Source organism: Mauremys mutica, chromosome 5, assembly GCF_020497125.1.
Source record: "Mauremys mutica isolate MM-2020 ecotype Southern chromosome 5, ASM2049712v1, whole genome shotgun sequence".
In the NCBI taxonomy this organism is placed as follows: domain Eukaryota; kingdom Metazoa; phylum Chordata; order Testudines; family Geoemydidae; genus Mauremys; species Mauremys mutica.
This window is the reverse complement of record NC_059076.1, coordinates 18,616,986-18,630,042: the sequence shown is the minus strand read 5'-3', so window position 1 is coordinate 18,630,042 and position 13,057 is coordinate 18,616,986. Positions and strand designations below refer to the sequence as shown.

At 45.8% G+C, this 13,057-nt stretch overlaps 1 protein-coding gene across 1 annotated transcript in view; it reads left to right on the top strand.

Moving 5' to 3' along the window:
• The first annotated feature begins 1,342 nt into the window (after positions 1-1,342).
• The window catches only part of CCNI (cyclin I), a 58,327-nt gene continuing 46,612 nt past the window's right edge, over positions 1,343-13,057 (top strand). Inside the window, exon 1 of the mRNA XM_045019985.1 lies at positions 1,343-1,640. The gene's annotated coding sequence lies outside the window, so the exon portion shown is untranslated. The remainder of the gene's footprint in view (positions 1,641-13,057) is intronic.

The window sequence follows — 13,057 nt, the reverse complement described above, 5'->3', positions numbered from 1 at the left end:
CTACAATCCCCTCCCCACCATGTGTGATGTGGCACATGCAAGACACATGTATGTCCAATATACAAGGAACACGTGCATCTCTTTATCTACATAAATAACACACAACTCCATTATGTACAGCAGCCTACGCTTTCAAAAGTGACTAATGATTTTGGGTGCCCAAAGTGAGACACTCTGATGGGACCTGGTTTTCATAGTATGGCTCCTGTAAGGTATCTCAAATTGGGCATCCAAAATCACTAGTTTCTTCTGGGAAAAATTAGGGGTGCAAAGGTGTGTGGGTGTATATATATATATGGGATACACTATGTTAGAGACACATGCATGCATTATATAGATGTCTGTAGGGCATAAATATATACATATATAGGGTGTGTATATATGGGCTACACAGTGTAAGGAAAATATGTATGCATTATATAGATGACTAGTGGGCATGTATATCTGATATGTGTATCCCTATTTTAGTGGTTCTCAACCTGCAGCCCAATCAGCACACAGCTCACAGCCCATGTGACATCCTGGGGGCCATACAGGTAGTATATATATTAGGGTGACCAGCTGTCCCAATTATATAGGGACAGTGCTGATAGTCAGGGCTTTGTCTGATATAGGCGCCTATGACCGCTCACCCTGTCATGATTTTTCACACTTGCTAGCTGGTCACCCTAATTATATATTGTGTGGTTGTGGCTCACGTAACATGTAGAGAGCTGCATCTGCGGCCCACAATGGTAAATCTGTGAGAACCAGCGATCTATGGGACACATTGCGCTAGGGAAATACACATGCACTCTATACATGTCTATAGGGCATAACTGTACACATGTATACATGGGACCCAGCAGCATAAGGGGCACACGCATTATGTAGGTGTCAGAGGGGTAGCCGTGTTAGTCTGTATCAGTAAGAACAACGAGGAGTCCTTGTGGCACCTCAGAGACACACATTTATTTGGGCATAAGTTTAGCCCCCGAAAGCGTATGCCTGCTAGAGGTGAGGGGCACATGTATACTCGAGCAGGCGTGTCTATAGGTGACACACATGTAGGGTGACCAGATGTCCCCATTTTATAGGGACAGTCCCGATTTTGGGGTCTTTTTCTTATGTAGGATCCTGTTACCCGCCATCCCCCATCCCGATTTTCCACACTTGCTGTCTGGACACCCTACACGCAGGGCTTGAGGGACACAGGCCCGCACGACGCAGCCGGCTACAGGCGCTGTGTGTTTACAGCCGGTGCCCTCAGCCGCCGGCGGGCGGGCGGGAAGGAGGGAGGCAGGCGCGGGGCGGAGCAGCGCGGGAGGCGGCGGCGGCAGCAGCCGGCCCTTCTTTCCCCGCCCTGCGGCCCGGGCCGCGGCTCGCTCCCCGCCTCTTCCCCGCTCCCCAGCACGACGCGCGTCTCAGCCCGGAGGCGGCAGCGGCAGCAGCAGGGCCGGGCTCCCCTCCCGCTCCCCCGCACAGCGAGCCGCGCCATGGAGACATGAGCCCCGCGGCCAGCCGCAGCCGCCGCCTCTAGCATGGCCCGGGCGGGGAACTAGCCGCGGCCAGCAGCCCGAGCAGCGCCCTCGCTCCGCGCCGCCAGCATGGGGGTCTGATGGGCCAGCCCCGACCGGGAAGCCGCCAGCTCCGCGGGGGAGGTGAGCGAGTTGCAGGCGCGGGGCTCGGCGAGCCGAGCCGGCCCGCCCCGGGGCGCGGGGCTTTGTTCGGGGGCCTTCCGCGCTGTTCCTAACAAAGCGGGTGGTGGCTCTTTATTAGACGTTTGCATTGCATAGTGCACGGGATGCCAGGCTCGCGTCGCTTGTGTGACACCAACACATACCTATTTGCATGCGGTGCTGCAATAGATAAGTAATAGTGTGTTGTTGATCGTGTTCGGCTAAATAACACATGCTGCTACCAACAGATGCGTTCGTGTATGCAGATTCTGCAGTGTATAACGTGCATACCACACATGCAAAATCTGTACATCAGAATGCACGTTTGTATGTACAGTAGCATTCTTTGTACTGTATGCTGCAAATGTCCTGGTTTCAGTGTGGTATAAAATATGTTTCTAAACAGTGTTTGCCAGTGTTATTGTTTACATGCAGTGTGTGTGTGTGTGTGTGTTTGAGTTACAGAATACATGCTGATATACTTGTATACACCCCTTCTGCAGTATATAGCATTGTTTGCAGCTATAAAGCAGCAATGTGTGTATATCTGTGTGCACATATTAAACTTTAGTGATATAGCTTTATTTTACTTCCATGTGTAAAATACGGAAACTGTTACATGGAAGCGACTGCATATGCAGATACGTCTTTTGCAATAATCATATATACATTACTCTGATTTTTTTTATTGCATGTCAGATACAATAAAGAGATTAACTGGGTGTAGTGCAAGTGTTCACGCTTTTATTCTCTGTTCTTAGGAGTAATATTTCTAAATAATGTGTGAGCCCCGTCATGCAAGACACCAGGCCCCTCCTGCAAAATGCTCAGAGAGTCCTCAACTCCTGGGGGAAACTGAGGACACCCAGCACCTTGTATGGACTTTTGATTTGTAGGTCCCCAGTCCTGCAACAAGCTCTGTTTTGGAGCACTCCTGCATCTGCATGGTGCTCCATTGATGTCATTAGGGTACCACAGGGGTTCTGGGGCTACTTGAGCAGAAGTCATTTCAGGATTTGGGGCCTTAGATGTTCTAAATATTGTTGTTCAAAAGGGCATAATTCCATTTGAATATTTGTTCCCAATCCTGCAAATAGTGTATCCAGTGTCTCTTGTACTTTAGCTCCTGTTTTCCGGCCATATGGTCAGTTGTCCATAATTCTGCCTGCTGCTTTGGCTTATTGTTGATTACGCTGTATCAAAAGTATGCTTTAAAAAAATTGTAACTGTAGTTTATTTCAGACTCTTCTGATCTGACTGCTAAACTTGTGCAGGCAAGGATGTTTTTATTTTTGTTAGTTCTTGCTTTGTTATATCAGTTGACCTGGTAGGATTGGACTCCCCACAGAAAGAATTTTCTTGAAAGAAGACTGAATTGCTGATGTTGTTTCATGTAAAACTGTCCCAGAAGGGATGATATAAACAGATAATGTTACTGTAGGTAATTTTGTGCAACTGGTTTAAAGAAGCGTTTGCAAAAATTCTCACGAAAATTTGCCACCTTAGAGTAAAAGTGGGGTAATGGATTTTTTTGCCCAGGGATGAAAAAATTAATGATGCTTTGTTTGCCTGCTTTAAAAAATAATTACTTACCCTAGGCAGGCAGAATTTTGGACGGCTGATTTAAACAATTGCTTTTCAGCAGCTGTATAGTTTATAATGTCCCTTTCCCTGGGTTTCAGAGGGGTAGCGGTGGTAGTTTGTATCCCTGGGGTGACAGACAGCTGCATCTCTGATATAGGCACAGCGTTTTGATTTTTTTTCTAAACCCCTTTATCATATTTAAACTGTACAAAGTCTCTCGGGCTATGTGGTTTTAGTTTTCCCCTTTCAGGCTTGGCTAATGTTTTCACTGTCACGGGGATGAGTCTGTAGGCTTTTGCAACCTTTATAAACAAAGCACTGCAATCAACATAATCACCTCAGGGATGTATATATGGGGCACCAAATTTTGCAACATACGGCTGATAGAAGTTTAGCCCTCAGAAAGAAGCCACAGTACCTTATTCCAGACTTGGGGGACCTACTTTGGATCCCTGCTAACAATTAGATTTGCTTTTAAAATTGTGCAGATGCTTTGTAAAGGTAGCGCACAGTTCTGGGCCTTGCTCCGGAACCTGTTCTGTCTGGGTGAGCCTGGGGTTAGAACTCTGCAAAGCTAATCTATTGGCTTTTCCCAATAGAAGTTAAACATTTTGGGGTGCATGTGCTTTTAATTGCCCTGCACCCCAAATTGGGAACTTTCTCTTAGCAGCGGTTTGAAAGGCCCCATTAAGACACTGATCTTAATTTGGCCCTTATGTATTCTTACAGATTCTTGCCTTTTGTGTGTTTGGGATCTAATTTTAAACACCTTCTGAGACATTTGCATGAAATGTTTCTCTACTAGTATAAATCCATTGGGTCTCTTAAATGCCCTTTCCAAAAATATATTGCACTGTAGCTATTTGAAGGCGTATAGATTGCACTGCTGTGTAGCTGGGGCTAGATACTCCCCTGTGTCTGTTCCAGCTACTGCTGGAGGAGACACCCTGGTGAAGGCCTTCTAGATGGAGAGTCAGCGGGAGGGGAAATGGCACCACAAAACCACTAGGAGTCAGGGGCGGCTCCAGGCCCCAGCATGCCAAGCGCATGCTTGGGGTGGCAAGACCCGGGGGGTGCTCTGCCGGCGCCGCGAGGGTGGCAGGCAGGCTGCCTTCCGCGGCGTGCCTGCGGAGGGTCTGCTGGTCCCGTGGCTTCGGTGGACCTCCCTCAGGCGTGCCTGCGGAGGGTCCATTGGTCCCGCGTCTTCGGAGGACCTCCCGGAGGTCCGCCGAAGCCGCGGGACCAGCGGACCCTCCGCAGGCAAACCGCCGGAGGCAGCCTCCCTGCTGTGCTTGGGCCGGCAAAATCCCTAGAGCTGCCCTTGCCTGGTATCAGGGTGGGGTTAGTGCTGGCCCCTACACAGGAGTGCTGTCTGGGAGGGGGTCTTGCCAGGATGGCTGCAGGACATGGATATTATGTCTCCCAGCCGCAGCTCCTGCTCATGGACTTTACAAATTAAAGCAATATCTGCCTCCGAACACCTGTGGGAACCGTGAAAGGGGGGTTGTTGCAATAACACCCCCTCTCTTCTTTTGGGGTGAATCCCCGTGGGGCCTTGCTGGTAGCTAGAGGTGTAATATTGTAAACACTTTGGAGTAGCAACTGGCTTTTTGGTCTGTGTTTGAACTACGCCTACTATGATGGAGTCCTCATCCATGGCCCCTAGTGCTACTGCAGTTCACGTGGTTGTTAACTAAGTCTCCATTGCAAATATCCGTGTATCTGGCCTTTGGTTTACAAAAGGGCTTTTTGAGGGATAGGGAAGGGTGACAGTGTAGGGATGGGTTGGTTTGGGTCAGAGTGGGAATGGCTGACAGACTTTGTATATAAGAATCCAGTCCAGATTGGAAGGGACTGAAAGATATTACAATGATTAAGTGGCCAAGGTGAAAATGAGTTTGGTGGTCACAGTTCAACTTGCAGCAGACGTGGTGGTGTATATGCCTAAGTAGAGCCAGATCTGGTGGTGGTGGCGGCCTTATCATTCTCACTGTGCCTTTTGCTAGCAGTATCTGAAAGAGGCCAGAGATGAAATATGACCTACGCAGCAGGGCTACACTCAGGAAAGTTAAGGCAAGTGAACTAAAGGTGTAAAGTCTGTGCACATTAAACTCTGTGTGGATGCTTTTATTCAGGAGCAAAGGGGTCTTAGTTCTCTTTAACTGAATCCTCCTTTGGGACTACTCCATTATGGCTTGTGCAGAACGCAGCTGCCCTCTTGTTAAGTGGTGGCTCTCATCCAGAGTTGGTCACACCTGTGATCTGTACTGATTAACCATTGGTTCCAAATGCTATTTGAGGTACAGGTTTTAACCTGTATATCCTTAAATGGGTTGTGTCCTGGTTACCTCAGAGACTCTCTCTCCTTGTTTGATCTGAGCACTCAGCAGCCACGGTATTATCTGCTGGTCATTGATGGGGCTGGTCGCTGGGCTGTTTCCACGAGGGGCTATGACTTTGGAATTCACAAAGTCCAAATTTATTGATCTTAAGCACTTTCTCTAGGCTTGAGTGTTGGGCAAAGTCTTGGTTTAGAGGGGAATCATCTCAGTGGGTATTTTAGTTTGGCATTGTATAGTTCTTAACGATATATTTTGTACATGTTCCCAGAACTCTGGATTGTATAAATGGACCATAAAGATCCAAGCATCTTTTCACTTTTAGAGGAGCATGGTCTGGGTTGAGGCAGTAGAAGGACGCATACAGGTACATGTGCTGTATCTGTTCCATGAACAAATAACTGGCATCGGTCTCTGGAGCTGGCAATCTGGCATCTTTAACTAGCGCTGCAATGCAATTTTCCTGCATATTTCAATAATGTTAAAACATTTTTTTATTATAGGATAAACTTTCAAAGGCATTAATGGCAATTGGGCAACTAACTGTTATCCTCCTGTTCTTGAGGGCTGGGTCTTCTGGTGTCCCTCGGTTGCCTGGTTTCCAGTTCACCTTGTGCTAGCAGCAGCGATGAGAAACAAAAGATGTACTTACTCCCACAACTGAGAAATGCTAGTTCAGTGGAACTCAGCAGCTCAGAATCCCCCAGGGAACTTTCTTTCCACGGAAGAATCCTTCTCTTTGCATGTCTGCACGTAACAGTTCACTGTGGCTCTGGTTACTAATCTTGACCTGGTGTCAGACTGGAGTCCTTAAAAGCATGTCTCTTTACAGGTTTTTTTTGATTTACTGTATTCAGCTGCTTTTAAAAACAGAATATTTGGGTGGATAGAGCACTGGAGTGAGACTCAGAAGTCCAGGATTCTATTTCTGGGTCTGCCACTGGCTTGCTGTATAACCCTTGGGCAAGTCACTTCACTTCTGCCTGCCTCAGTGTTTGTAAAGTGTTTTGAGGTCTCCTGATGAAGCACTATGTAGGAATTGGGTGGTGGTATTATTAGTTATTAAAGATATGTGACCTGATTTACCTTGTACTTCCACATGTGTAACTCAGGAGTTCATCTGATTAGAGAGGAGAATCAGGCCCATGTACTGATTTATTTTCTTTACCTCTGATTTTTAATTCTTGTAGTGAAAGTTGTTTGTCCCTTATTTTCTCTGAAACTTCAAATGCGGCACTGCTTGTATAGAAGGTATTGCAACTATATGGTATGTTTCAAATAACCCAAACAAACCTAAAACACATAAACCATTTTGCATCGAAGCTGCTACTACTGTATTCTGAAGTTCTAAAAAGCTGATGAATATTTTGCTGTAGGTGCTGGTCATGAAAACTTCTCTGCCAGATAGATTTTTACACAAGAAAGTGTTAAATCGAAGAAGAAAGTTGGGTATTTTAGAAGCGCACCTTTTGTTGGTGGCCCTATTTAGATTTTTTTTTTCTTCAGAGCAGTGTGTAAACAGTAGCTAATTCAGTATTGTTAACTCCGTTTTACTAAAGAGGAGACAAAAGGTTTTAATGAATCTTCACACAATCACACGCAGCACTGGCAGAGCTGGGATTTAGCCCTCAGGAGTTCCTGGCTCTGCTCAGGCCACTTCCTCATGGTGCCCCTTCTGCTCATTGCTAAATTCTGAAGGGCGGCAGAACTGATCAGATGCTTGTAAAATTCACTGGGGGTCTTGGAACAAAAGATCAGGGGTGGGGATTGAATTGTGGAGGGCAGCCCTGGTCTTTCTCCCCATTGTCCACCAACCTCAGCAGTGGAGGACTGCGGCTCTGATCCTCAAAGGTGGGGCACCTAAATACCTTTGAGGATCTGGGCCCAAGTCCCTTCTGCTACTGCCATTGGCAAGTAGATTTTTCAGGCAGTGACTATGACCTAACCATCATTCAGTTTATAGTGATGTTGAGGTGCTTGTACTGTTCTTAAACTGCTTTTAGTCCCGTGCAAGGATAGTTTTGGGGAGTTTGGATGCATTTTTCCAGTTGTCAGGATTTTGGATGTGGTGTTTCCTAACATTTCCGCTGTACTAGGTGTTCAACCAATTGCTAAAAATTCTAGAGGGGGGGGGAATGTCAGTGTAAGTTTGGGGTTTGCAAATATAGGTGTGGCTTTTTTTATAAATACACGGAAAAGGGACATTTGTATCAGGCTTACAAAATTCTTATATGATGTTAGAATAATTCCCGTAGGTGGAGTTCTGCAAAATTAATTTTTCAGGGGCAAAGGTAATGGATACCAGGTTTAAACTGTGCTGATTCCTAATAGCTATCCATATCATACTGGTTTCTCTGGCTAGAGAATTGACATACTGATGTTTGAATGGTAAAAGTCGTTGCTGAGCGTTTGCATTCTGTAGTTTGTTGGGAAGTGCATGGTGGGCGTGAAGCCTTCTGCAGATTAATAATGGCTGTGCTATAAATCAGCATTTCTCAAATGCAGCCTCCGTGGGTGCATGTGGCCACCAGGGGGCTTTTATTGCAGCCTCTTGGACTGTGATGGGTGGGGTGGGGGTGGGGAAACAGTGTCCCCTCCCCTACGGCTGTTAGCAGGGGTTGGGCCTTGCCGCCTCCCCATCCCCCCAGAAGCCGGAGGAGCAGGCCACTGGTAAATTCCTCACTTTCTTGGGCGGGTCTTGGGCTTTGGGCTTCAGCCCTGGAGTGGTGGGGGTGAGTGGGCAGGCTTTGGCTGCAACGCTTTGGGATCCATCCATGCAGTGACAGGCTCTGGTTCCAGGCTCTGGCCACAGGCCTCACTCCCCATCGTCTCTGGCCCCCGCAGCCTCCCTGCCAACCTCCCCATCTAGGGCTTAATTTGCCCCCAGGCTTACTGGGGCTTAGTAAGTCTGCTGTGAAAAGTGATATTAACAAACATACAAAATATCATTTTTTACAGCAACAGACTTACTAGCAAGCAAATCTTAAAAAACAAGACAAAAATACCAAAAAAGCAAAAGAAACAATAACAAAAACAAGAACGTGCAAAGCGTCTTATTTGTGTTTCTATTCTGTTTAGGTCCAGTAAAGAATAGAGACAACTGTACATTATTTTTATTATTGAGTCTGCAAAAACAAACCCCTACATGAAGAAATTCAATGTTTTGGACATATGTATGTGCCTATTTATTTTTTTTCCTAACGTTAATTAAATATTTTAGCAAAAATTGTCAGCGTGGCCGCCCTAAGACTTTGTGACTACACTCTGAGGCCACCAAAAACTTTGTTGTGAGAACCCTCATGGTTGGAAAAACTTTATGGTAATATCTGTAGGTGCTAAACTCTGATCTCTGTCCCACCATTCAGATTCCATAATAATAATTGATGTTCTAGGATTTCCAAATAAAGTCTGGTTGGATGAAACATGGTTGCAGGTCCTAAACGTCCTCTTGAACTTATCCTTGTAGCTGGCTGAAGGCAAAATAACGAGTGTCGAGGTCACACCTGCCTGATTACAGGGTTTGGAGGATTTTTTTAGGCCCTCCCTCAGGAGTTTTGGTGGGGCCAGAGATGTCAGAGCCACAAGTACTGTAACCATGTTACTGGCTCTGAATGGAATAGAAGGTGCATTGAAAATACAGGCAGGCCACAAAGGAGGCATTCTTGAGCTCCATAGACGTCTAGTTTCACTGAAGTTAAGAGGTTGGGGTTTTTTTGTTTGTTTTTTTTCAAATTTCAATTAAAAATGTCTGGTTTTTTTCAGATGACAAAACCAGTGGGTTAGAGGTGGATCAGATGCGAAGAAAATCTCGGGCTTCTCAAGTCTTTGTTGTTTTCCTGTGTGTTCACTAACTGCCGATGTTATTGATGTGCTGTCTTACTAACCATAATGGAAAGCTGCAGTTGGTAACAATATGCAATAAACTGGTCTAAAAGCTCACTCATGCATAACATGTTACGGCAAATGCTCAGTGTTGCTCATCAGTCCAGAGATCAGATGTTTCTCTTCTTTAACTTGATGAGGGAAGTGATGAATTAAACCATTTGCCAGAGATTCTGTGCCCTTGTGACATTACTTTTGCCTTTGTACCACAAGCCAAATTCTCTGCTGATGTAACTGTTGACTTCAGTGGAGTTACACCAGCTGGGAACTTGGTCCCAAGAATCTTGAGGCTTTGCTTTCAAAATTCAGACTGTATTATAAGTGCTCAGATTGCTCCCTGTAAGTACTACTGTCCAGCTGGTGGTCCCTGTTCTTGAAAGATCAAACTGCTATAAACAAGTTCACCGCCAGCTTGTTCTTTATTGGTGAAACAAAATGGGAAGCACACAAGGGGTTTTGGAACACAGAACTGCACATGGTGCTGTAACTGAATGTATGGGAACAAACAGCAACTTCAGACTGAACATTTGCAAAGCAAGCAGGAGGGGAATTCCAAGACGCAAAGGTTGGCACTCCCCAAATCTGCAAAGTTTGCCTCCTCTGAGCTATGGCGTGGCATTCTGGAGATAGGAGAATAGTCCATGTGTTTTAATAATTACCCTGATCCATTGGTGGCCTCGTGAGACCTTCCCAGCTTGAGTAAACTGTGCAGATGCCCCAGGACCAACCAGGACAGGAGGGCCAGCTTAACACTGTGAAATTTGCACCAATTTGGCAGGAGGTGTTTACAGAGAAGAGCCAGAACTGTGCTTGTACAGTTCTGTATTAGTGGACAATTGGAATTGGATCATTTACATACTCTCTAATTGGCATCTTGTAGAGCAGGGGTTCTTAAACTGGGGGTCAGGATCCCTAGGGGGTTGCAAGGTTATTACATGGGGGGGGTCGCGAGCTGTCAACCTCCAACCCAAACCTGGCGTTGCCTCCAGCATTTATAATGGTGTTACATATATAAAAAAGTGTTTTGAATTTGTAAGGGGGGTCGCACTCAGAGGCTTGCTCTGTGAAAGGGGTCACCAGTAAAAAAAAGTTTGAGAACCACTGGTGGAGACAGAGAACAAGTGATCTTTGCGGACAATCTAGCTTTGTAATACTGGGTTGTCTTTAGTTAATGATGAGGGGGGCATGGTACCCTCAGAGCCTAAGAATGCTGTTCTTCTGTACTGTATCTCCTACTTGAACTGTTGTTCCAAAGGTGCCTTATTTCTCATTTCCTTATAATTGTCTCATAGAATCATAGAATATCAGGGCTGGAAGGGACCTCAGGAGGTCATCTAGTCCAATCCCCTGCTCAAAGCAGGACCAATTCCCAACTAAATCATCCCAGCCAGGGCTTTGTCAAGCCTGACCTTAAAAACCTCTAAGGAAGGAGATTCCACCACCTCCCTAGGTAACCCATTCCAGTGCTTCACCACTCTCCGAGTGAAAAAGTTTTTCCTAATATCCAACCTAAACCTCCCCCACTGCAACTTGAGACCATTACTCCTTGTTCTGCCATCGGGTACCACTGAGAACAGTCTAGATCCATCCTCTTTGGAACCCCCTTTCAGGTAGTTGAAAGCAGCTATCAAATCCCCCCTCATTCTTCTCTTCTGCAGACTAAACAATCCCAGTTCCCTCAGCCTCTCCTCATAAGTCATGTGCTCCAGCCCCCTAATCATTTTTGTTGCCCTCCGCTGGACTCTTTCCAATTTTTCCACATCCCACTTGTAGTGTGGGGCCCAAAACTGGACACAGTACTCCAAATGAGGCCTCACCAGTGCTGAATAGAGGGAAATGATCACATCCCTCGATCTGCTGGAAATGCCCCTACTTATACAACCCAAAATGCCATTAGCCTTCTTGGCAACAAGGGCACACTGTTGACTCATGTCCAGCTTCTCGTTCACTGTAACCCCTTGGTCCTTTTCTGCAGAACTGCTTCCTAGCCATTCGGTCCCTAGTCTGTAACAGTGAATGGGATTCTTCCGTCCTAAGTGCAGGACTCTGCACTTGTCCTTGTTGAACCTCATCAGGTTTCTTTTGGCCCAGTCCTCTAATTTGTCTAGGTCCCTCTGTATCCTATCCCTACCCTCCAGCGTATCAACCACTCCTCCCAGTTTAGTGTCATCTGCAAACTTGCTGAGAGTGCAGTCCACACCATCCTCCAGATCATTAATGAAGATATTGAACAAAACCGGCCCCAGGACCGACCCTTGGGGCACTCCACTTGAAACCGGCTGCCAACTAGACATGGAGCCATTGATCACTACCCATTGAGCCCGATGATCTAGCCAGCTTTCTATCCACCTTATAGTCCAATTGTCCAGCCCATACTTCTTTAACTTGCTGGCAAGAATACTGTGGGAGATGGTATCAAAAGCTTTGCTAAAGTCAAGGAATAACACATCCACTGCTTTCCCCTCATCCACAGACCCAGTTATCTCCTCATAGAAGGCAATTAGGTTAGTCAGGCATGACTTGCCCTTGGTGAATCCATGCTGACGGTTCCTGATCACTTTCTTCTCCTCTAAGTGGTTCAGAATTGATTCCTTGAGGACCTGCTCCATGATTTTTCCAGGGACTGAGGTGAGGCTGACTGGCCTGTAGTTCTCCGGATCCTCCTCCTTCCCTTTTTTAAAGATGGGCACTACAGTAGCCTTTTTCCAGTCATCTGGGACCTCCCCCGTTCGCCATGAGTTTTAAAAAAAATGGCCTCCTAGTGCCTTAAACTGCATCCTCATATTAGCAGTAATCACTGATAGCTTTCTCTGAAGCTGTTCTGAGTGTGCAGAGCAAAATGTTGGACACACTATGTGTTTAGTTTTGTTTTTAATAAATGTCTGGTGGTGGTTGCTTTCTCTTAACATCCTGTTTACAGTTGTCAAGGGGAACCAAATTATTGTAATTGTGCTCTCTCTCTGTGTGTGTGGGTGTTAGAGAAACAATATAATTTGTCAGAAATAAGACTTAAGAACAGTAATTTTTTACCCAATTTTGTTTTGTTGCTGTTCAATTATATTAATGACTGGCTAGAGCTGCAAAAAAATTGAGCTGTTGCTCAATCCGTTTCATGTGTATCTAGTTGCAGATGTATTGCACTCATCTTGTTTGGATGGTTGTATAACTTGTAAAGCAATGCAGAGTATTTTTGTTTCTGAATGTTTAACAAACGAACATCAAAAACTAGCATTTTATGAATGTGAAAGCCAGTGATCCTTATTCCAAATATATTACTCAATCTTTGTGGGTTTGATTCTCCTACATCAGTGTATATCAGAAGTAACTTAAGTGAAATTAGTGAGTTAGATTGGTATAACTGAGAAGTGACTTGGACTCTGCATCTGCAGCATTAACATGTTTGTAATGAGGGGAGCAAAGAGCCATTTCATAATGCTGTGTGGTGATGATGTTTTAACTTAGGCACTCTGTACTTTTAGCATGTACACTGTCTCTAGTCCAGGGGTTCTCAGACTGGGGGTCGGGACCCCTCAGGAGGTCGCAAGGGCATTACATGGGGGGTCGCGAGCTGTTGGTCTCCACCCCAAGCCCTAC